Below are 21,605 nucleotides of genomic sequence, written 5' to 3'. Positions count from 1 at the left end.
CCAAACCAAATATAGTAATCCCATTCTCCTTGCAGTGATTAGCCCAAGAACTCAGGCTTAACCAATTGGCATCTGGCACATCCCTTGAAACTCTTGTAGTTCAGGGATGGGTAAGTGGCCTAAGGTGGTCCAATTGCACTAAAGAGGAAATTTTGTCCATTTTGGGAGATGAAGTCAGTGTCTGTCTCTGTCTCTCTCTCTCTGCCTCTTTCTGCCTCTCTCCCTGTCTCCCTCCCTTTCCCCCTACCCCTCTGTCTATGTATCTATATCTCTCTCATCCACTGGTTAACAAAGAAACTTAGCCCCTCCAACTGTTTCTATCAATTTACCACCATGACGGAAGGCAGCTTGGGGATATAAGTAACACAATCTTTTACTTTTGTGTTGTTATAATTTTCAATTTATATAAATTTCAATATGATATAAGCCAAATTTGAGTCAGAATTGCTGCTTACAGAATTCCAAATGATATAGAATTTGGTAATAGAAGATGGTACAAGCCACCTGAATACTCTCTACAGTGGAATCTGTAAATTGGTTTGCTCAACACCTATTCTAACCCCTTTCTAGCTTTGAGTACTGCAGAGATTGGAAAGCAAAAAAAACCTGTATTTCCCAGACTCCCTTCTAAAAGTCATTTAGGTTCTGCTAATCAGATGCTCTCACACTAGATACTGATTTGTAACTATGTATTAGATGAGTGGAGAGACTGGGCACAGGACACCCCTTTTGCTGGAACAAACTGCAAGAGAGGCAGCATAGTTCTAGATCTAGCAGTTGTAGCAACAGCTGCCTGATTCTGCAGCTTCTAGATCATGGCAAAGACAGCAGCATCCTTGAGAACTTTATTCTTTGGTGCAGTTTGGAAAGTTTATTCCTGGAAGCTCAGCCCGGGTCCATTTCTTCTATTCTCCCAAAGACTCTTTCATCTCTCTGGTATCCTTTAATAAATCAATTTTCTTTGAACTTGCTAGAGTGGATTCTGTTACTTGCCCCACTAATAAGAACTCTGACCAGTAAACTGCCCTACACTAAAGATAACATATAATATTTGCCATCATGTTCACATAACAACTGACCCTTTCCTTCCTTGTCTTTGCGTCAACTCTTCCCTCAGCGTGGAATGTCCTCCTTCACAATCATCCCATTTGCAAAAGTTGCCCACTTCCTCCATGAAGAGATTTACATAATGAGGAATTAATCACAGAAGAAAGGAAGAAAACCAACTTGACAGAGGAAGACTGAGCCCTGAAGAATGAGCAGTATGACGTCTGGCAGAGAAGGGGCAAGGAGGAAGGAGGGAGTGTTTCAAGTATAAAGAATAACATTCACAAAGGCAATAAAGTACCTCTTGCCACCAAGGACTGACCTTACAAATTCACAACTTCTTAGAGCTGGGAATGATGCTATAGCATATACTGAGTTTTGCTAAAAAATTAATGTTGAATACAAGTGATTTTTATAGTCAGTTGTCAGTAATTAATAAGCACTAATAACTGTGTACAAAAAACTATTACATTAGGAGCTATAGGGAAATTCCCAAAGCAGAGATCACAGTCTTCCACTCTTAAAGATTTCCAGTATAGAGAGAAACAAAGACATCTGAAAAGATCAAGGATACAACACAAATACTACAAAGACAAGTGCAAATTCATATAAACAACTGTAAAGAAAAAAGTTTCAAGTCAGTAGAGTATCTAATAATAGGTGTTATTCAGAGAAAATTTTTCTAGAAGAATTCATTAATACACCAAATACTTACTAAGCATCTACTATATGCTAAAAACTATTTTATTTGCTGAGGAAACAGAGAAGCAAGCAGACAAGGTCCTTGCTTTTACAAGGCTTAAATTCTAACTGAAGAAGAATTAGGAACAAAGGTTTCAAGGACAGGGCTGTAAATTAAAGCACTGGTCATTAGGCTCATTTTCACTTCCCTATCCTGTAATATGGATAATTATGATAGCCAACATTTATTGAGCACTTGTTTTGTGCCAGAATCTGCTAAGTGCTTTACAATTATTACCTCATGTAATCCTGGTAACAAACCTATGAAGTAGGTGCTACTGTTAATACCACTTTAAGGATAAGGAAACTAAAACTACAGAGGTTAAGTAACTGCCCCCAGATCAGAGAGTCAGGAATTGGCAGGGCCATAGGATTCCAAGTTAGGTCAGTAGCAGAGGTTTTTAACTGCTACACAATATAGAGGACAAAATTATATTTATATGAGATAGAGCTTTGTTAAAATAGGAGGCATGGAACTGTTAATGTGGCATGAGGTTGACCATCTCTGAGGGTTTTTGTTTCCTTATGCCATAAAATGAGGGGTTAGATTCCCTAAGCAATGGTCACTTTCAGCTTCTGTTTCTACGGTTTCAAAAACAATGTCAAAAAGTTTTCAGGTGCCTAGTCCAGTTGTTGTTAGTGAAAAGGTACTTTGAAAGCTGACACTATACTGTTCTTATCCACCGGCTAAGACCCTGTGTTTCCATGCTTTCATTAAGGGGCATATTAGCATTATATTACTTGGCATAAACAGCTGTAGCATAAACCTCCTGCAGAAAAGAAGGCTGGCAGCACAGAGAACAAAGGGAGAGGCAAGAAAGCAATGATTGGCTGACCTGGATTCATCTAGGTCAGGCATGGCATTTGGTCCCTCTGCATTTCTAAATTCTCCTGAATGTGGATGCCCAGGCAGCAGCCCAAAGCCTTCCTCATTTCCATCTCAATCTCTAGGAATAATTACAATGAGAACAGAGCTATTGAGGCAGAGACCAGACTCTGAATATTAAAGTACACACTAGGCAGGAGCTAGCAAAAGGAAGAATAAGAGATGTTCTCTATTTGGACATAACAAAGTATACCAGTCAAACCCTACTCACTCACCTGCCATACAAACTCTGTACCAAACAGTACCTTTTTTTTTTTTAGCCACACAGCGCGGTTTGTGGGATCTTAGCTCCCCTCCCCAAACAGTACCTTTTCAAGACACTTTTCCAAATCTCTTCAATTACTGTTCACTTCTTCCTAACTCTTTGCTTTATTAGGTATCTCCTATGTGCCAGACTCTGAGCTAGGCCCCATAGGAATATAATGAATAATGCACAATCCCCAATGTCAGGGAAATAAATCTAATGGGGGACAAGTGCATACAAAGGGATTCTTATTATCTGGGTATAACTAATACCCAAAAATGCCACTTAAGTTAACTGATGAAGGACAAAACTACAATAAAATAAAATAAATAAAAAGTAGATGGGGCCTTTAATTTATCAAAATAAGTATAAAACAAAATTTTGTAATTTAACAAAATTTAAGCTATAATTGCCACTAAGGTAATTCTTAAACCAAAGAACATCGGTCATTTCACATTTGGCTTTCAGAACACGTTGACGAGAGGATCAGTTTTGTAAAAATATTCGGGAGCTTCACCAATTTTTGCCAAGGGTCTCTCTTAATCCTTTGTTACTCAAATCATTGTCCTCTGAATCTCCTATTATGACATTACTCACGTTAATTTTTCCTTCAATTTTAAACTGGTCTAATTTTACCTAATCCTCATTTGTCAATGACTTTTGTGTGTGTGGTTCAAGCCATTCTCCAATATCACTTTATTTAAAATTCATAGAATTCTTTATGTTTTGCAGAAATTTCAGTTTTCATTTTAGAATCTACTTGCATCATATTGTTAGATGTTAATTATCCTACCATTTGAAATGCACTTACTGCCAAGAAGAGTGAGGAGGACAGAGCCCAGTGGTGAGCAGGGAGGGATGTCTGAGTGGGGAGTAATTTTATAAGTGATCAGTTCCTATGGATAACAAATGAACATCTATATATCTAATTATAGTGCACAGGACCAAAAGAGTGCTATGGAAATTCAAAAAAGCTTAATAAATATTTGTTGAGTGAGTGGATAAATTATTTTATTCAATAATTCAACAAACATTTATCAAGAGCCTAGTACATGCCAGACACTGTTCAAGATACTGAGTATACAGCAAGGAACAAAACAAAGTACTACCTGTCTTAGTCCATTTGGGCTGCTATAACAGAATACCATAGACTAGGTGGCTTACAAACAAAAGAAATTTACTTCTCACAGTTCTGGAGGCTAAGAAGTTCAAAATCAAAGCACGAGAAGATTCAGTGTCTGGTGAGAACCCTTTTCCTGGTTCATAGAGAGCCATTTTCTCTCTCACATAGCAGAAGGGGAGAGGGAGCTCTCTAGGTCTATTTTATAAGGACACTATCCTTTTCATGACCACTATCCTTTTCATGACTTTCCACCCTCATGACCTAATCACCTCTCAAAGGCCCCACCACCAAATATTACCACTTTGGGCATTTGGATTTAATATATCAATTTGGGGGAGACATAAACATTTGGTCTATAGCATACCATCAAGGAATTTATAGTCATGAATGGGTGGATGAGGGCTGCAAGCCTACATGGAAGAAATGGCAGCCCAGTTGGATCTTGAAGAATGAAGAGCTTTAATAGCACAGAGGAAAAAGGAATTCCATGCTGAGGGAACAAAGTGATATAACATATGAAAGTGTAGTAAACTCAGTCTTTTTAGGGATGGATTTAGGGTCAAGAGAGATGAGGCTGAAGAAGTAGGTGGGGTCAAAGTGTAATGTTCCCTGAATAACAAACCAATTTACATGTTATCCTACCAGCAATGGGGATACACTGATAGCTTTTGAGAAAAACAGTAACAGGATCAGAAAAATTACTCCAGGCAGAATAATGGATGAATAAGAGGGCAGAAAGACTGGTGGCCAGCACTATGGAGAACAGTATGGAGGTTCCTCAAAAAACTAAAAATAGAGTTGCCATATGATCCAGCAATCCCACACCTAGGCATATATCCAGACAAAACTATAATCGAAAAGATACATGTACCCCTATGTTCACAGCAGCACTATTTCCAAGAGCCAAGACATGGAAACAACCTAAATGGCCGTCGACAGATGAATGGATAAAGAAGATGTGGAATATATATACACAATGAAATATTACTCAGCCATAAAAAGAATGAAATAATGCCATTTGCAGCAACATGGATGGACCTAGAGATTATCATACTAATTGAAGTAAGTCAGAAAGAGAAAGACACATACCATATGATATCACTTATATGTGGAATCTAAAATATAACACAAATGAACTTATCTATGAAACAGAAACAGACTCACAGATATAGAGAACAGACTTGTGGTTGCCAAGGGAGAGAAGGGGTTGGGGGACGGATGGATTGGGAGTTTGGGATTAGCAGAGGCAAACTGTGATATACAGGATGGATAAACAACAGTGTCCTACTATATAGCACAGGGAACTATATTCAGTATCCTGTGATAAACCATAATGGAAAAGAATATGAAAATGAATATCTATATATATATGTGTATAACTGAGTCACTTTGCTGTACAGCAGAAATTAATACATTGTAAATCAACTATACTTCAATAAAATTTTTAAAACTGAAAAAAACAAAACAAAACAAAAAGACTGGTGGCCAGGACACTAGTTAAGAGGTAATTTAAAAACCTAGAGACAAGATAATTATGGTCTAAACCAGAGCACAGAGGATAGAAAGATAAAAACAAATTTGGAAATAACTTCAGAGATAAAACTGACAAGGCTTGATAATTCTTGATAATGTGAGCTCATTCATTCAGCAAATATTTACAACACTACTGTGGTCCTGGCACTGTACTAGGTGATGGGGTACAAAGGTGAACAAAAGAGATGATCTTTGACTCCATGGAGCTGAAAGGCTAGACATATAACAAACAGACAGGTACAAAATTACAGGTCATTATAAAAGCCATTACAGAAAATAACAAATACTGTAAGATGAAAATAGAGGGGATCTTCTTTAGATCAGATGGGTCCTGGCTCCCAGGAGATAGCCAATATTTAGAAAGAAGAATATACTCAATTTTCTTAAAGAAGAAAAAGAGGGAGGCAGAGAAAAGCTAGACTTGTGAAGAAGCCAGAAATGGAGAAAAGCATACCAGGGGAGAAGAACAGGTGTGAAGGCCCTGAGGCAAGAAAGACTTTCTCAAACTCTGTAGAAGGGGGGGGGGGGGGGGGGGTGGCGGGGAAAAACAGTGCCAATCACTCTGAAGCACAGCCACTGAGGTGGAGAGTGGCACAAGATGAAGTTAGAGAAGCAAAAAACAAGGTCAGGTCACTCAAAAACTTAAAATCACGTTTAAGATTTTATATTGGGGAATTCCCTGGCAGTCCAGTGGTTAAGACTCGTCACTTTCACTGCCGTGGACCCGGGTTCGATCTCTGGTTGTGGAACTAAGATGATACAAGCCACGTGGCACAGCCAAAAAAAAAAAGGAAGATTTTATATTTTCTCCTAAATAAAACAAAAAGCTTTTACAGGTTTCAAGCAAAGAACTCAGTTAAAAGATAGTCCAAGGTAGGAACTTCCCTGTTCCCTGGTGGTACAGTGGTTAAGAATCCACCTGTCGATGCAGGGGACACAGGTTCAATCCCTGGTCCGGGAAGATACCACATGCCTCGGAGCAACTAAGCCCGTGCGCCACAGCTACTGAGCCTGCGCTCTAGAGTCCGCGAGCCATAACTACTGAGCCCGCCTGCTGCAACTACTGAAGCCCGCACGCCTAGAGCCCGTGCTCCGCAACAAGAGAAGCCACCGCAATGAGAAGTCCGTGCACCACAACCAAGAGCAGCCCCCGCTCGCCGCAACTAGAGAAAGCCCGCACACAGCAACAAAGACCCAGTGCAGCCAAAAATAAGTTAATTATTTATTTTTTTTTAATTTTTTTTAAAAAGATAGTCCAAGGTAGAGATGATGGTAGTTTGGATTAGAGAAGTGACAACAGAAATGGAGAGAGGTAGATAGATTCAAGCAATACATAGGAAGTAAAATTAACAAGATAGGGAGTGGAGTTATCCATATGAAGGACAGGAGAGAAGGGTGTCAGGAGAGAAGGAGGTGTCAGGGATGAACCTTAAATTTCTGGTTTGAGCAACTAGAGAAACAAAGATGCCACTTACTAAGACAGTGATAACTGGGAGAGGACCAGGTTTGTGGAAAAAGACCAAGAACGCAGTTTAGAGTATATAAAGAAGATGTTGTAAGACCTCAAAGTGGAAATATCAAGTGGGCAATTGAATATATGAGTCTAGAGTTAAGGAGAGAGGTTTAGACTAGAGATATCTGGGGAAATACAGAAGTTGAGAGCATATATATAGTATTCAAAGGTAGGACAATGAATGAAATCAAGTAGAAAGAGAGTACAGTGTAAGAGAAGAGGATCTCTCCCTTGAGGAATTCCAACATTTGAAATCAACATTGTAGAAAAAGGCAACAAATTAAACTGAGGAATGGTCAGAGGTAGGAGGCAAACAAGGAAAGTGATATCACAGAAGGCAAAGCATATTTTAAAGAGGGAGTAATCAATAAAGGCAAATATACTGAGAGGTCCAGAAAGATAAGAATGAAAAGGAAATTCTGTGGCTGCTAACAACACAAAAAGAGAGCCATCCAAGCACTGTGAGCCTCTCAGGGAAAGAACAACACACCAACACCTATAAAGTGGCCATGCAAAAAAAAAAAAAAACACCTGGATTTGATCAAGCCCCTAGATACTAACTTACAAATAATGTATAGAACCAAGGAACTTGTTAAATTATAACAGGGAGATGCAAAATCCAGACAGTGAGAAACTTTATAGGACAACTGGTTTCTTTAACAAATAATCTGAAAGGGGGAAAAAAGAGATTGAGAGGGAATTTAGAGATTAAAGGAGACATAAAAGACATGTCAACCAATCTCTCTGTGTAGCCCTTATCTGTTTCAAACTGTTAAAGAAAAAAAAAAAAAAAAAACAAAGAAAGAAAGAAAAGTATGACATTTGCACCACAACTGAACATTTTGATGATATTAAGGGATTATGGGAAGGGGAGTGGTGTATGTGTGGCTACGGTTTTGGGGTTGTTTGCTTTTTTTTCTTTTTTTTTTTTTTAAGTAGATTTGGCACCATAGGGGTCATTATGGGCCTTAGCACAAGCAGTTGTGATAAGGTGGGGGGATGGGGGTAGAAGCAGAGCGGAGTAGGCTGCCAAGTAAATGGGAGGTAAGGAATTAGAAGCAGAAGTTGTAAAACAGCTATTTAAAGAAGACTAGTTTTGAAGGAAAGCAAAAATAGTGCTTAGCTGAAGGCTGACATGGGATCTCAGGAGCACTTTTGTTTGGTGGAGAAGGGGAAAACTGTTTTCCTTTAAATAAAACATTTCTATGCTGCTTATGATAACTCAGTAAAAAGTAAAATGTAATGAGGTAGTGAAGTGAGGTTTCTAAGACAGGACCACAGGAAGGAATCTAAAAGCATATGAAGGATCAGGCCTTTCCTTGAAAGAGAATCATTTCCTTCATTGTGAAAAAAGGAGCGAAGGCAAAAATGGGTACAATCCAAGTAGATTCTCAGATTCAGAAGGAGGAATATAAAGCTTCTATTTTATTTGTGATAAATGAGACAAAGTGAGGGGTAGAAGAGAAGTGAAAGCACAAAAGAGAAAGTGACAGGTGGAGACTGAGGGGAGAATTGAAGATAACCCTGAAGAAAAGCAGCTATTTCCAGAGCTAGAAAATACAGGGGGGAAAAAATAGGCTTTTGGAAATGGGAAATAAGTCAGCTGAACAGACCAACTCCTGAAGAAATCATTAAAAGAAAGGCTGTGGTGGTATTCTCAGTTTGCAAATATTAAATCCTGTCAAGAGCCTATTAGGTCTTCATATCACTTGATTCAGTAATTCCACCTATGGGAATTTACTCTAAAGAAATAAACTCTGAAAGTAAAAAGCTGTATGTAGTGTTACGATAAAATTACGGTGTAATTTATTACAGGGAAAAAAACCTAAATGATTGTGATGGCTAGTTTTATGTCAATTTGGCTAGGCTATAGTACCCAGTAGTTCAATTAAACACTAAACTAGGTGCTGCTGTGAAGGTATTTTATAGATACAGTAAACATCTACATTCAGTTGACTTTAAACAAGGGAGATTATCCTTCATAATCTGCGTAGGCTTCACCCAATCAGTTGAAAGACCTCAAGAGCAAAACTGAGGTTTCCCTGCTAAAGAATTCTACTGGTTCTGCTTCTCTGGTAGAACACTGACTGATACAATGGTATTAGGCAAATTATGGAATAGCATCTTAAATTTTATAATGAACACTACACAGTAACATGGGGGAAATGTTTATAAGTCAAGAAAAAAAAAGGCAAACAACAAATGTAGGTCTACATTGTGATTATAATTATGTAAATAGGTATGTTTACATACAAGAAAAAAGGAAACAAGAGTTTATTCATTTGACTGATGGAATTGTGCCTGAATTTTAAATTTATTAACAGTATTACAAAATAGTTTGTTAAATAGAGCTCTGTTATTTTTAATGGAATAAAGTTAGTAACATTGTATGTGTTAAGCCTTATTAGAATTGTGGCCCTGTAAAGAAATTGATACTAACCTAAAAGAACTCTGCCAATTTTGAAATGTTGCCTGGGAGAGTACTAAAAAAAATTTTAAAAAGGAAACTTCTGGAAAGCAAATATGCCTAAAAGGGCCTTAATCCAATGCCATTTTTCAGTAACATTTAATTCTTCAACTCAAATAAAATGAAGAAAGACCCAGAACGGCAAAATAGCTGGTGATCAGCTTAAGAATTTTCCACATCCTTAGCTAGCACCAGGGCATGCATTCAACTTTGACTCAGGTCAGAGATATTTGTACTGGGCACCTAAATATTTAACACAGGGAGGTTTCTTCTCTCCTTGCCTCTGCCAACACCAGACAATTGAAAGGATTCTTGTATGTTAGCTAAACTTGAGTAAAGAAGTCATATGGACCTCAGTTTGAATGCTGTCTCCACTTTCATTCACTCAATCAAAAAACATTTATGGGGCTTCCCTGGTGGCGCAGTGGTTGAGAATCCACCTGCCAATGCAGGGGACACAGGTTCGAGCCCTGGTCCGGGAGGATCCCACGTGCCGTGGAGCGGCTGGCCTGTGCGCCACAACTACTGAGCCTGCGCTCTAGAGCCCGTGAGCCACGACTTCTGAGCCTGCGCGCCTAGAGCCCGGGCTTCTAAACAAGAGAAGCCACCGCAATGAGAAGCCCACACAGCACCACGAGAGTGGCCCCCACTCGCCGCAGCTAGATAAAGCCCGCACGCAGCAACGAAGACCCAACGCAGCCAAAAATAAAAATAAATAAATTTATTTTAAAAAATGTAAAAAAAAAAATTTATGGAGTAGCTACTATATGTTAGGAACTGTGACTACAACGCAGAGCAAAAAAAAAGATACTTTTATTTTAAGGAAAGGGGTACTATGTTAAAATTCTTTCTCTTTAAGGTGTCATGCCTTAAAGAAAAATGATTCTCTGGAGCATAGGGTCTAGTAGGGCAGACAGACATTAATCAAATAATGCCATAGAGTAGTGGGTAAGAGTATGAATGCTGAAGTGTTTAAGGGTGAAGTGTACTGACGTCTGCAACTTTTTTTGAAATGCTTCAAAATAAGATGGATTGATGAATAGATTAAGGGATGGATATTCAATAAAGCAAATATAGCAAAATATTATAGAACCTAAATGAGTATATTAGTGCTCACTAAACATACTCCCATCGCAATATTTTATTATAAAGAATTTTTAAACATACAAAATAGTTGAAAGAAGTGTACTGCTTCAAGAGGAGTCAGCCTAAAGAAGAGATTTTTCTTTTTTAATTAAAAATTCAGACTTCCCTGGTGGTCCAGTGGTTAAGGCTCTGCACTTCCAATGCAGGGGGCATGGGTTTGATCCCTGGTTGGGGAACTAAGATCCCACGTGCCAAAAAAATTTAAAAAAAAAAAAAAAGTTGAATAAAAAATTCAATCTTTGACGAAGAGTTCTACTTAGATACTATAGATATCCAGAGGCAATCTCAAAACCACTTAAAAACTTTGATTAGTCAATTTAATCAATTTACTCCTCAACATTTATTTGTTTGTTTGTTTTAGCTGACAATGATAGAGAACATTCTTCACTCAAGACACTATGCTAAAAGTGCCGGTTCATCTCCTCATTCTAGCACCAAGGGGTGGGGAGTGGTTTGGGCAGTCACTGTTTGCCTCTGTCTATAAAATCTGATTTATTCATCCCTTCTCAGCCTCTCAGGATTAACTAGGATACTGCACAGGGTAGCATCTTGAAAGGTCTCTTCCTACCACACCAGCTTCATCTCATACCATTCACTCTTGCTCCCTATGGCACATCAACCATAATGTCCTGTGTTTAGTTCCTCCATGTTGAGCTCAACCAGTGTTATCCAATAGAAATATAATGCAAGCCACTAACACAAGCTACATATGTAATCTTAAATTTTCCGGTAGCTATATTTTAAAAGTTAAAAAAGAAAAGCAAGTTAAATTAATTTGAAAATATATTTAACCCAATTTATCCAAATATTAACATTTCAACATATAATCAATATAAAAAGTTAATTACTTTAAATTCTTTTTTCAGTACTAAGCCTGAAATCTGGTGTGTATTTTACACTTATAGCACATCTGTATATGAACCAGCAACATTTCAAATGCTCAGTAACCCCACTGGCTAGTAGCTACCATACTGAACATCATAGCTCTAAACTTTTACCTACTTTCAGGGCCTTTGTGCACTTAAAATGTTCCCTCTGCCTGCAATGCTCTACACTCCATTCTCTGCATGCCTAGTATCTACTTATCTCACATATCTTATTTTAAAAGTATCATCTCCTCTATGAGGCCTTCCTCTTAGCACTCCAAAATTCTCTACACTACTCCTTTATCTTCTGTAGGACTTATCAAAACCTGCAACTACTTATTTGCACATTTAATGCTTTTCTCTTTATTCCCCTCTGGAGTGTAAGCTTTATAAGAGCAAGGACAAGGACCATTTCTCTATTGCTTATGATTGTACCCCTAGTACTAAGCACATGCCTGGCACATAGGAAGCGATCAACAAATATCTGTAGACTAATTAAGGGATAGATAAATAGAAGCACTATAGAGATGCATTTGGTTTGTATGCATGTGGAAGTGTATATGTTTTGTCCCTACTCTACCAACCCACACATAAGAATATTCTCAGCAGCCATTCCCAAGTGGCCTGGGGCCTTAACAAAGTAGTCAACTTCAGACAACTTTCTGGCAACTAGCAATGGATAGAAACAACATGATTTTTGGAAAAAGAATGAACTGCAAAGAGCTTTTAACATTCTCCAAGGAACCAGGATTTTTTTTAAAGTCAAGGGAAAATGAAGGAAGTGCCACTGGTCAAGGCAGCACCCAAATGATCAGGAGCCAACACCAGATTTGGAGACAGATGATATGGATTAAAGATTCCAATTTGCAAACTCCCAGCTATGTTATCATGGACAAGCCACTTAACTTCTTTCCATCTGTAAAAATATGAGGACAGAATTAAATGAGATTGTATATGAAAGTGTTTTGAAAACAGTAAAGCCTAAATATATATTAATTGTCTCTAGGCTACTTAGGAAACGTGGACTTACAAAAGTGTATCATAATGAACTTTTCCCCTTTGCTCATCTAGTTTCTTGTTTTAAGTTACTTTGCAGATTACATATAGATAACTTCTTGAACTGACCAAGCAAAATGTACCCAGACACCAAACAAAAATATCAGACTCTGGACCGGCCAGGTAATTCCAGACGGGAAAATAATCTTAAATAGAAGAAAATGTTATAAAATAGTAATTCTTCAACAGGTGACTGGGGAACTAAGAGTCCCTCCAACTATACCAAGTCCCTCTCTGCCCACGCCCCAACCTGGAAATTTAAATTTTACTCCTCTAGCCCACTGAGAATTGTTTCCATAGTGAAATACTGTTACTGATGGACTATGGGGATAATGGCCTATTTTACTATGGAGTAAGGGTGAGGGCAGGGGAGAGAAGAAGATAGAAAAAATTTTTAAATAAATAAAAAAATTTAAAAACACTGTCATAAAATATTTGAACTAAGAAGCTGGCATCAAATTTAATACACCTAACAGGAGAAGCCACCGCAACGAGAGGCCCGCGCACCACAACGAAGACTGGCCCCCGCTCGCCGCAACTAGAGAAAGCCCATGCACAGCAACAAAGACCCAACACAGCCAAAAATAAATAAATAAATTTATTTTTAAAAATAAATTTTAAAAAATTTAAAACATCTATGTGACAGCTAAGGAAAACGGAGGCTCAGGGTGGTTAAGCGACTTGCCGTAGTTACACAGTAATAATCATAAAAATGTCTTCAAATCCCAACTTGACCTCTCTGCTTCTAAGTTTTCTAATCTGTAAAATGAGTATAAAACAGTATCTCTCTTATAGGATTATTCTGAGGAATAAATGAAAAACCAAATGTAAAGTACTTGGCACTGTGAAAGTCCCCAGTAAAAGGTCAGTTGTAATGAGGCTGAGGATGCTGATTTGTTCCTGATGTCATTTATCCCCAACATACAATGAGGCTAGGGGGAGAAGGTGGCTGGAAAACAGGGAGATCACTATCTCAAACTCATTTTTAAAAAAGATTAGAAGGGTATAGATGAAATGCTATAATACTTACTATTGGTTATCTTTCTACAATAAAACTCTGATAGATTTGTTGTTGTCCTTGTTTTACCTTTTATTCTTCTGTATTCTCCATATTTTCTACAAGAATCACATATTACTTTCATAATAAAAGAAACATAAATGTATTTTAAAAACAAACAAGGGGGTTTGAGTAAAGACATTCAAATTGGAAGAGTGACTATCTGACGCTATTTTAGCTTGCTGGACCCTGGTTACCAACTCCTGGGGGAAAAAATCTATTTAAATGATTAAGGAAAATCCGAGAAAATGCCCACAGAATCTTAGAGCTAAAAGCACTTTTATAGGTCACTTAGTCCAAACTCCCAACTAATAGCCAACATGAGTCAAGCACTTTACAGCTTATGAATTGCTATGCTTTTATCTATGGAGCTCACCTGATCCTCACAACACCATAAAAGTATAAGAGAGTTACAGTGTATTGGAAGAAGCACGAGCTCAAGAGTCAGAAGGACTGGTCCTCAAACCATAGCTGTGCTGTATAGCCTCAAGCAATTCAATTAACTTCTGTTTTCACTTCTATAAAATGACATAAAATAACTCCTGTCTTAGCTAACCCAGGGAGTTGTTGAAAGAATAAAGTGAGATAACATTAGTGAAAGTACTTTGTACACTATCCAAAAGGCCATTCATCATCATCTGAGCTTTGCTCTCCTGTCTGCTCTTACCACTCCCCACCTTGCACCCCATCCTCTAAGTGTACTAAACTACTCAGTGTTCCCCAAACATGCTCTCAAGCCTTCTAGCCCTCATACCTCTCTCTTTCAGGAAGGTCTTCCTTCCCCTTCTCTTTCTACCTCTCTCCCACTGTCTTGGTTAACCCCTGCTTATCTCTCAAAATCCAATTTAGGTGTCACTTCCATTGAGAAGGCTTGCCAGACCACCCTTATCTCAGGTGAAGTAGATGCCTTTCCTCTGTCTTCACATAGCACCAGTATATATATCCATGTGTCATTCTTTTCTCAATATAGTACAGTTGTCTACAGACATGTTTGTTTCTCAAATATAAACTTAAAGGTAGGGACAAGGTATCATCCATCTGTTTCTTCACAGCACATGACAATGCCTGAGGCTTAATATGTGTTTAGCAAATAAAGGGACTTTAGATGACAAACAGTTTTCATATAATAAGTACCAAAGACATTTATGCAAAATATTATAAGGCAGTACTTTTCAAACTTGGCTGCATATCAGAATCATCTATAACTTTTCAAGAATAGAGATTCCAAGAGATTTTGATTAAGTAGACCTGAGATAGAGCCCAGGCAACTGTATTTTTTTTCACATCTTCACAAGTAGTTCAAATGCATAGCCAAAATTAAAAACCACTGCTATACATAATTGCAGTCATAAAATTATAACAATTGTACCTAACATCTATATAACTTAACAGCTTACAATTCATTTTCACATATGTTATTCATTTAATCTTCACAACAACCCTGTGAGTTAGGTATTATTTTTATTTTCCAAATGAAGAAACAGAGATTTAAATAAGTTAAGTGTCCAAGTAGGTCTTTGGCTAACTTCAAATTTAGTGCTCTTCCTTCTACATCTATCTCCTTTCCTAGAAAAATGATAAATAATATTGCCATAATATACAAAGTACTATGAGGCAAGGATTCAAATGAGAAAGCCATCAATCCCTTTGTGCAAATCAGGGAGAGAGAGAATAAGGAAAGCTAGGCCTTGAAGATATAGGCAGGCAGATGAGGGTGGAGGCCACATATATACTGTCACTGTCATTTATCATCCCAAGAGATTCAAAAGACAGAGTCTATAAAGGAGAAAAATGTCCTTGCAGCCTCAGTTAGTACTTACACAGTCTGAAAGGGAAAGGGACATTGGAGAGAACTGGAAGTAGAAAAGTGGAAGAAGAAAGCCCCATAAACAAGAATGAATTTCCCAATGCTGCCTGCAAATTACTACACCCTGACTCCATGAATAAGAGCCAAAACATAATGCACTTTTTATAATTAAGACTTAGATAAATTTTAGAGAATTAATCAATACCAAACAAAATCATATTTATGAGGGCTCAATGAACCTCTGGTTCTTTCTTGACTTGTTACTACACTATTCCTAAAGAGGGGATAATCTGGAGGATCCTGGCACATAGAGGATTTCTCCCATCTCAAAGACTAGATGGGAGAGCGGAGGAAGTTATTTATGAGAGATAAAGCTTAACACTAAAGCAGAAAAATGTATTACATTATGTTAATAAATCTACATTGGCAAAGGAAAAATGAATATTCAGGCACAGGTGACTCAGAACACGGATAAAGTCTGATCTCTCGACTTCAGTAAAGAAGTGTTATCCTATAAGTCTGCAATATCATGACCATCTGGCAGAGTTTTATCAGCAATTATTTTTTGGGGGTTCAAACTGTGGACTTCAGTTGGGATTTCTTAGTGAGAAGAGGTTAGAGAGATTAGAAAGCAATCTAAAAGGACATTTCTAGTGCCCCAAAGTTTAGCCTGATAGAGTTTAAAAGGCAATATGACATAGTGGCAAAAATAAAGTACATTTAGATTCAAAAAAATGTAGTTTTAAACCAATATTTAGTCATTTGCTAATGATGCGCCTTTGAGCAAGCCAATGGAAATATCTATTTCACATGGCTGTTGTGAAGACTGAACAAAACCAGGGAAAGATGCTATTCTTTTTCCTAATGAATGATAAATATAAATCCATGTAAGTCTTTCTTCACCAGTCTTTCTATGCACAAAAAAAGAGAGCAGGCTAAATGAAGAAAGATTTTAACTCTCACAGCAATATACTTAACAAAACATTCCTACACCTGCCATACAGAAAAATTAAAGCATCTGGGGTAATGAACATGCCACATAACTGCTGGTATCAGATGGATATAGAATGGAACTGAGGTTTGCCACTTACTTTCAACAAAAGCTTGAACAAGTTCCCTTTGCCAGTCTGAGTTTCAACCTCCTTATCCATGAAATAGAGATACCAACAATCTTCTTACATGCTTACTTTGAAGATTGGAAAAAATATCTCGCATAGTATCTGGTACATAACATTTGTTCAATAATGTAAGCTGCTGTTAATAAGTTTACCACCGCCTAACAACCAGCTAACAAATTATACTTTTCAAAAGTTTCTTTGCATTCAATGTTTTTTCAGTTGCTTCATAGCTGTAAGCTAGTCATAGCAACTGTTACTAACCCTATTTTACAGTTAGGACAAAAGGCACAAAGATAAAATTACTTCCATAAGGTCATGCAGTAATATAGAGACTAAATTAAGGTCTCCTGACTTTCTCTGGGTTTCATTACCCCCCCACCCCAAATTATAACATTAGTCCTTAGGAATTAAAATGAAACAGCATATTCTTTTTGATAAACTTAAACTTCCCTCTTTACTATTTAAAAAAAAAAAGTTTTTTCCCTACTTTCTAGTCATGATTTAGAAAGATAAAAAGGGGGGAAAGGAAAATTCATTAACAACAGAATTGAGAATTATCTCAAATTAGCAACTGCTGAGTCTACCTTGATTTTTGTTTTAGTTTTCCCCAGTAAAGCCACCGACCTCTTAATTAAAAGATTTTAAAGTCTGCTTATCAAAATGATGCTTGTTTGATAAACTATTCCAAAACTGAGAAAAAAAATTAGAAAGACAGCTTTGTCCCATCTTCATGAGTATGCATCACTTTATCCCTCTATTTAATTTCTTCATTTCCACACTTATCACATCATGTTGTAGTATCTTTAACTCCTTAAGGACTTGAACCACATCCTATGTATATCTGAACATCCTGTCCAAGCATGGGACCTGGCATATGGTAGAGAAGGACTCAACAAGTGTTTACAAATAAATGAATCAACAAATGAAGCCAATCTCCCAGAGGGAAGTTAGGAAAGAAGAAAACTGGATATGGTATCTTAGGGCTAATAAGAAACTGAAAGAAACAAAACATTTTAAGAGCTTCACAAGGAAGAGAAACCTTTGTGTGGAGTCAAACAGGCCCTTGTATGGCTTTAAGTATCACTAGAGAAAGACAAAAACCACAGGAGATCAGGAAGAGATAGTTTCAAGTTAAAAGGTTCAAAAATTAGGGTGCTTATTTAAACTTGCAAAACCACATGCAAGTTCCCAAGAAACAATCCTGGCCTAGGATATTTTAAGTGCAATTTTAAGGTCCTGGCTGAAAGAAAAAAAAAAAAATCCTCCAGGCTTTGGTGGAGAAAGACAGATGTAAAAGGGAAGAAAAGCTCAATCTAAAATAAATCCCCCAAAATGTTAGAATCCACTTGGCTTTGCATATTGGAGTGTGGTTCCTCTTCCTACTGAGAACTATTCTTGAATAAACCCCCAACGTAGCAGCTGGCAGTAAATGGGGTTAAATCATTTTTATATTATTCATTCAACAAATATTTGAGTGCCTGCTATATACAGTCACGATTCTAGGCCCTGGGATTAAAGCAGTAAATAAAACAAAATTCTCTGCTTTCAGGAAGCTTTCAATCAAGTGGCAAAAATAGATGATATGGAATGGAATGGAGTATAATAGAATAGGATAGGAAGGAATGGAATGGAACAGAATGGAATAGATGGAATGGAATGTCAGGCAGTTTGTGCCATGGAAGAAAAAGGAGGGAGGGGGGTGGGGGGGAGGTGGCAAGGAGCTGGTCTTACCAAAAGCAGATCTTTTAACCCAGTGATTCTCAAACTTTAGCAAGTATCAGAATCACCTTGAGGACTTAAAGCAAATACCTGGAGTCCCCAACCCTAGAGTTTTTCATTTGTAGGTCTGGAATGGGACAAACAACTTGCAATTCTAACAAATTTCCAGACTGTATTGATGCTGCTGGTGCAGAGACCACACTTGGAGCTAATTATTCTAACCCACAGAATTAGGTAACCTCTAACTCATGGGTCTTGACTTGCTTCTTTATTCATACATTCATTTCAAACACTTATTCACTGCCAGAAACTTTGCTAGGCACTAGGACTAAACAGATCCTGCCCTCAAGAAATTCACAGGTTCATGGAAAAGATAGGCACAAACTCAAATATTTGCAATAGAGAGCTACAGAGACCTCTAAGAGTGGTCTGTACATGAGCCAGAGGGTGGAAGAGCAACTCATTCTATGGAGGTAATAGGAGGAGAAACTAAGGGACTGCTTCCCAGAGGTCCAGCAAGCACTTCTCCACAGGCAGGTACAGGGTGGCATTCCAGGCAGAAAGAACAGTACATGCAAAAGCAGAGATGAGAAGAGGGTGGCAGGGGAGTTATAGAAAGTGAGGCTGCAAAGGCTGGCAGTATTCTAATCTCTGAGAGCTTCTTATGTCAAAGTGTATAAAATTTTATCTTTAGGCAATGACTAGTCGGGGTGGGGATAAATCACTGGGTTTTGTTTTACAAAGATCTCTCTGGATACACAGTGCAGTCCTTTTAGAAAGAAAGCATTCCTTCCTCCAAACCTAGCACAGGGCCTCATAACATGTGCTTAGTAAATGTATACTGAATTGAACTGAACAAGCTCTTTGTCAAGGGCTATTTTATAGATGAGAAGCAGGTCACCACCTTCCCTGAAGGACTCACTTTGGCCAGGACAAGACCTGAAAAACAGGTCCAGCAGCCTCAATTATTGCACACTACTCTCTGTACAACTGGAGTAGAGACTAGGGAAAGCCTTCATTGTTTACATGTCTACCTCACCCACTAGACTTTGAGCTCTTTGAAGACAGGGAGTGTCTTAATAGATTCTAAATCCGCATAGCCCTAGCAGGAGACCTGAAACACAGTAGCTCTCCAGACTCCAGTAATGTTGGGTAAATGAATGACTGAATAAGCAAATTTACCAGATAGACCCATGAGCTAACGTAGGTAAGCTTCAGCGAATGTTTCAGGGTCCATCATTCCAAAACCCTTTTTGAGAAGTACAGTTTCTAGTTGAGGTGAGGTGGATTTCATATGCACCTGATTTAGGATTTCCCAAATAGGAACAAAAAAATGTTACAAGTGCTGTGGTAGGAATCCTACCAGGCCTCTGAGGGACCCAATGAGAAAGTTTTGCCTGAGAGGAGTATGGGGGTGGATGCCAGCAAAGACTTCACACTGGGGGTGGGGGGATGCTTCAGTAGAGTCTTGAAAACTAAGTCGGTGGTAGACATCTGCCTGTTCTAGGGCACAAAAGCAAACTCCTGCAACTTTAAGACTGGAAGTCACCTGCTCAAGGTCACACAGGAAGTAGATGAAGTCATAAGGTAAGACCAATGAGGAGGCATCTGTGTACTGCTGACTCCTGTTTTCTCCTGATAAAGTTGAGAGAGAGAACCCAAAGACACAGTAGGCAAAATTAAAGATTTTCCTCAGGAACAACTCTTACAATAAAGGCTAGACTAGTGAATTCGAATTTTTATTGGTAACCATAGTACTAACACTTCCCTTCACCTTTCACAGTTCGGGGGGGCGGGGGAGGAAGCATAAGACAGTTACCCAAAGGGCTTAACAAACAACAAGCACTTTGCTCCCAACACCCACAAACACTCAAAACTTCTCAAGTATTCTTCCAAAACACTCCCGGTAATGTTTGCTGTGAAAATATTCAATACAGTAAAGGCTATAATAATCACGTCTTTTGAAATGGAATAATGAACATAAAGTAACTCCAATTCTCCTTTCCCCGTTTGTTTTTAACTCCACGTTACAGAGTATTCCCGGGGTGGGGGAGGGGCAGCACAAGTCAAGCACTATCCACTCGTATTTTTCAAGGAGTTCAACTCTATAGGTGATTCCCGCCCCGGCCTGGACAGGGGTGATTTTTTCGTGCACAATGAATCTGACGCCGCCTTGCTAGGCTTCCCCGTCGCGGGCCAGGGTTAGGATCGGAGGACCACAAAGTTCGGGAGGGAGTCGCTCCCGGGGCCGGACCTGTCGGATCTCCCGTCCCCTCCCCTGCCCCTGTCCTCCCCCGGGCCCCTAGGGGCCCCAGGCGTCCGAGACCGGCGGCTGCGCCGGTCAGTACACAGGGGGCCTTTGTTGGTCCGACAGAAGCGGCCAGCCTCGCAGGGGCCGCCCCCGCCTCGCCTCACCTGGCGCCCCCGTCCAACCGACCCCGCCGCGGAGAATGAATGGGCCCCGGCGCCCCACCCCGCGCCGCCCCAGCCCCACAGCCAGGGGTACCGGGCGGGAGGCCGGCTCTCACCTTCCGCGCACGTTCGGCTCGACTCGGCTCCTCCTCCTTCTCCTGCTCGGTGGCGGCGGCCGAGCCCGGGAGTGAGCGCGCGAGTGCACGAGGGGACGCTTCACTTTCTCCCTCCCGCCGCCACCGCCGCCGCCGCTCTCTCGGCGCCTCCCCACCCCGCTCGCGCCGGGGAGTCCCTCAGGACCGGGCGGGGGTGGGGGGGTGGTCAGCGACCGTGGGGGGAGTCGGATGGGGGGGAGGCGGAGGGAGCTAGGCGACTCGGCTGAGAGGGGTGCGTGCTCCCAGGGTCGGGGAGATGTGAGGAGCTCGGGTGGCCTCTGGGGGAGGAGGTGGGGAGACAGAGTTCTTTGAGGGGCTCTCGCGAGCGCGGGGCTCCTAGAAAGAGGGGATAAGAGTCTGAGGGAAAGCGTCTGTGGAGTAGGACAGCAGAGCCGGGGAGGGAGGCGGCGGGTAGGCGCGACAGACGAGCAGAGGGGAAGGGGGGAACCGTGAGGGGGCGTCTACGGTGCTGCCGACACCTTGGACTCCAGCTGCAGCTGCAGCCGCTGCCGGCCCGCCTCCCCAACCTAAGCCGAGCTATTGTACGCCGGCCCCCGCCCTCTCCCCCGCGAGGCTTAGGCGCCGACGGAGCCCGGCTCGGCCCGCCTCCCGCAGGTGGGAGGGGGCGGGGAGGGCTGGACAGACCCACGTGAGCGAGGCCATCCGGGGTGGGGGGCGGGGGAGCAAGCTCTTCGAATGACGTCATCGGTGCATG

General features: G+C 40.0%; 1 protein-coding gene across 4 annotated transcripts in view; it reads right to left on the bottom strand.

The window, feature by feature from the left end:
- PAK1 (p21 (RAC1) activated kinase 1) overlaps window positions 1–21,403 on the bottom strand; it is a 152,139-nt gene extending 130,736 nt beyond the window's left edge. For 2 of the 4 annotated variants that reach the window (XM_068556014.1, XM_068556017.1), the window contains exon 1: window positions 20,852–21,400. The gene's annotated coding sequence lies outside the window, so the exon portion shown is untranslated. Of the gene's footprint in view, window positions 1–5,708; window positions 5,727–20,851 lie in introns of those variants that run through there. The other 2 variants (XM_068556021.1, XM_068556020.1) reach the window with 2 other exon arrangements.
- Window positions 21,404–21,605: the final 202 nt, after the last annotated feature.

Source organism: Eschrichtius robustus, chromosome 11, assembly GCF_028021215.1.
Source record: "Eschrichtius robustus isolate mEscRob2 chromosome 11, mEscRob2.pri, whole genome shotgun sequence".
In the NCBI taxonomy this organism is placed as follows: Eukaryota; Metazoa; Chordata; class Mammalia; order Artiodactyla; family Eschrichtiidae; genus Eschrichtius; species Eschrichtius robustus.
This window is presented reverse-complemented; position numbering and strand designations above follow the sequence as displayed.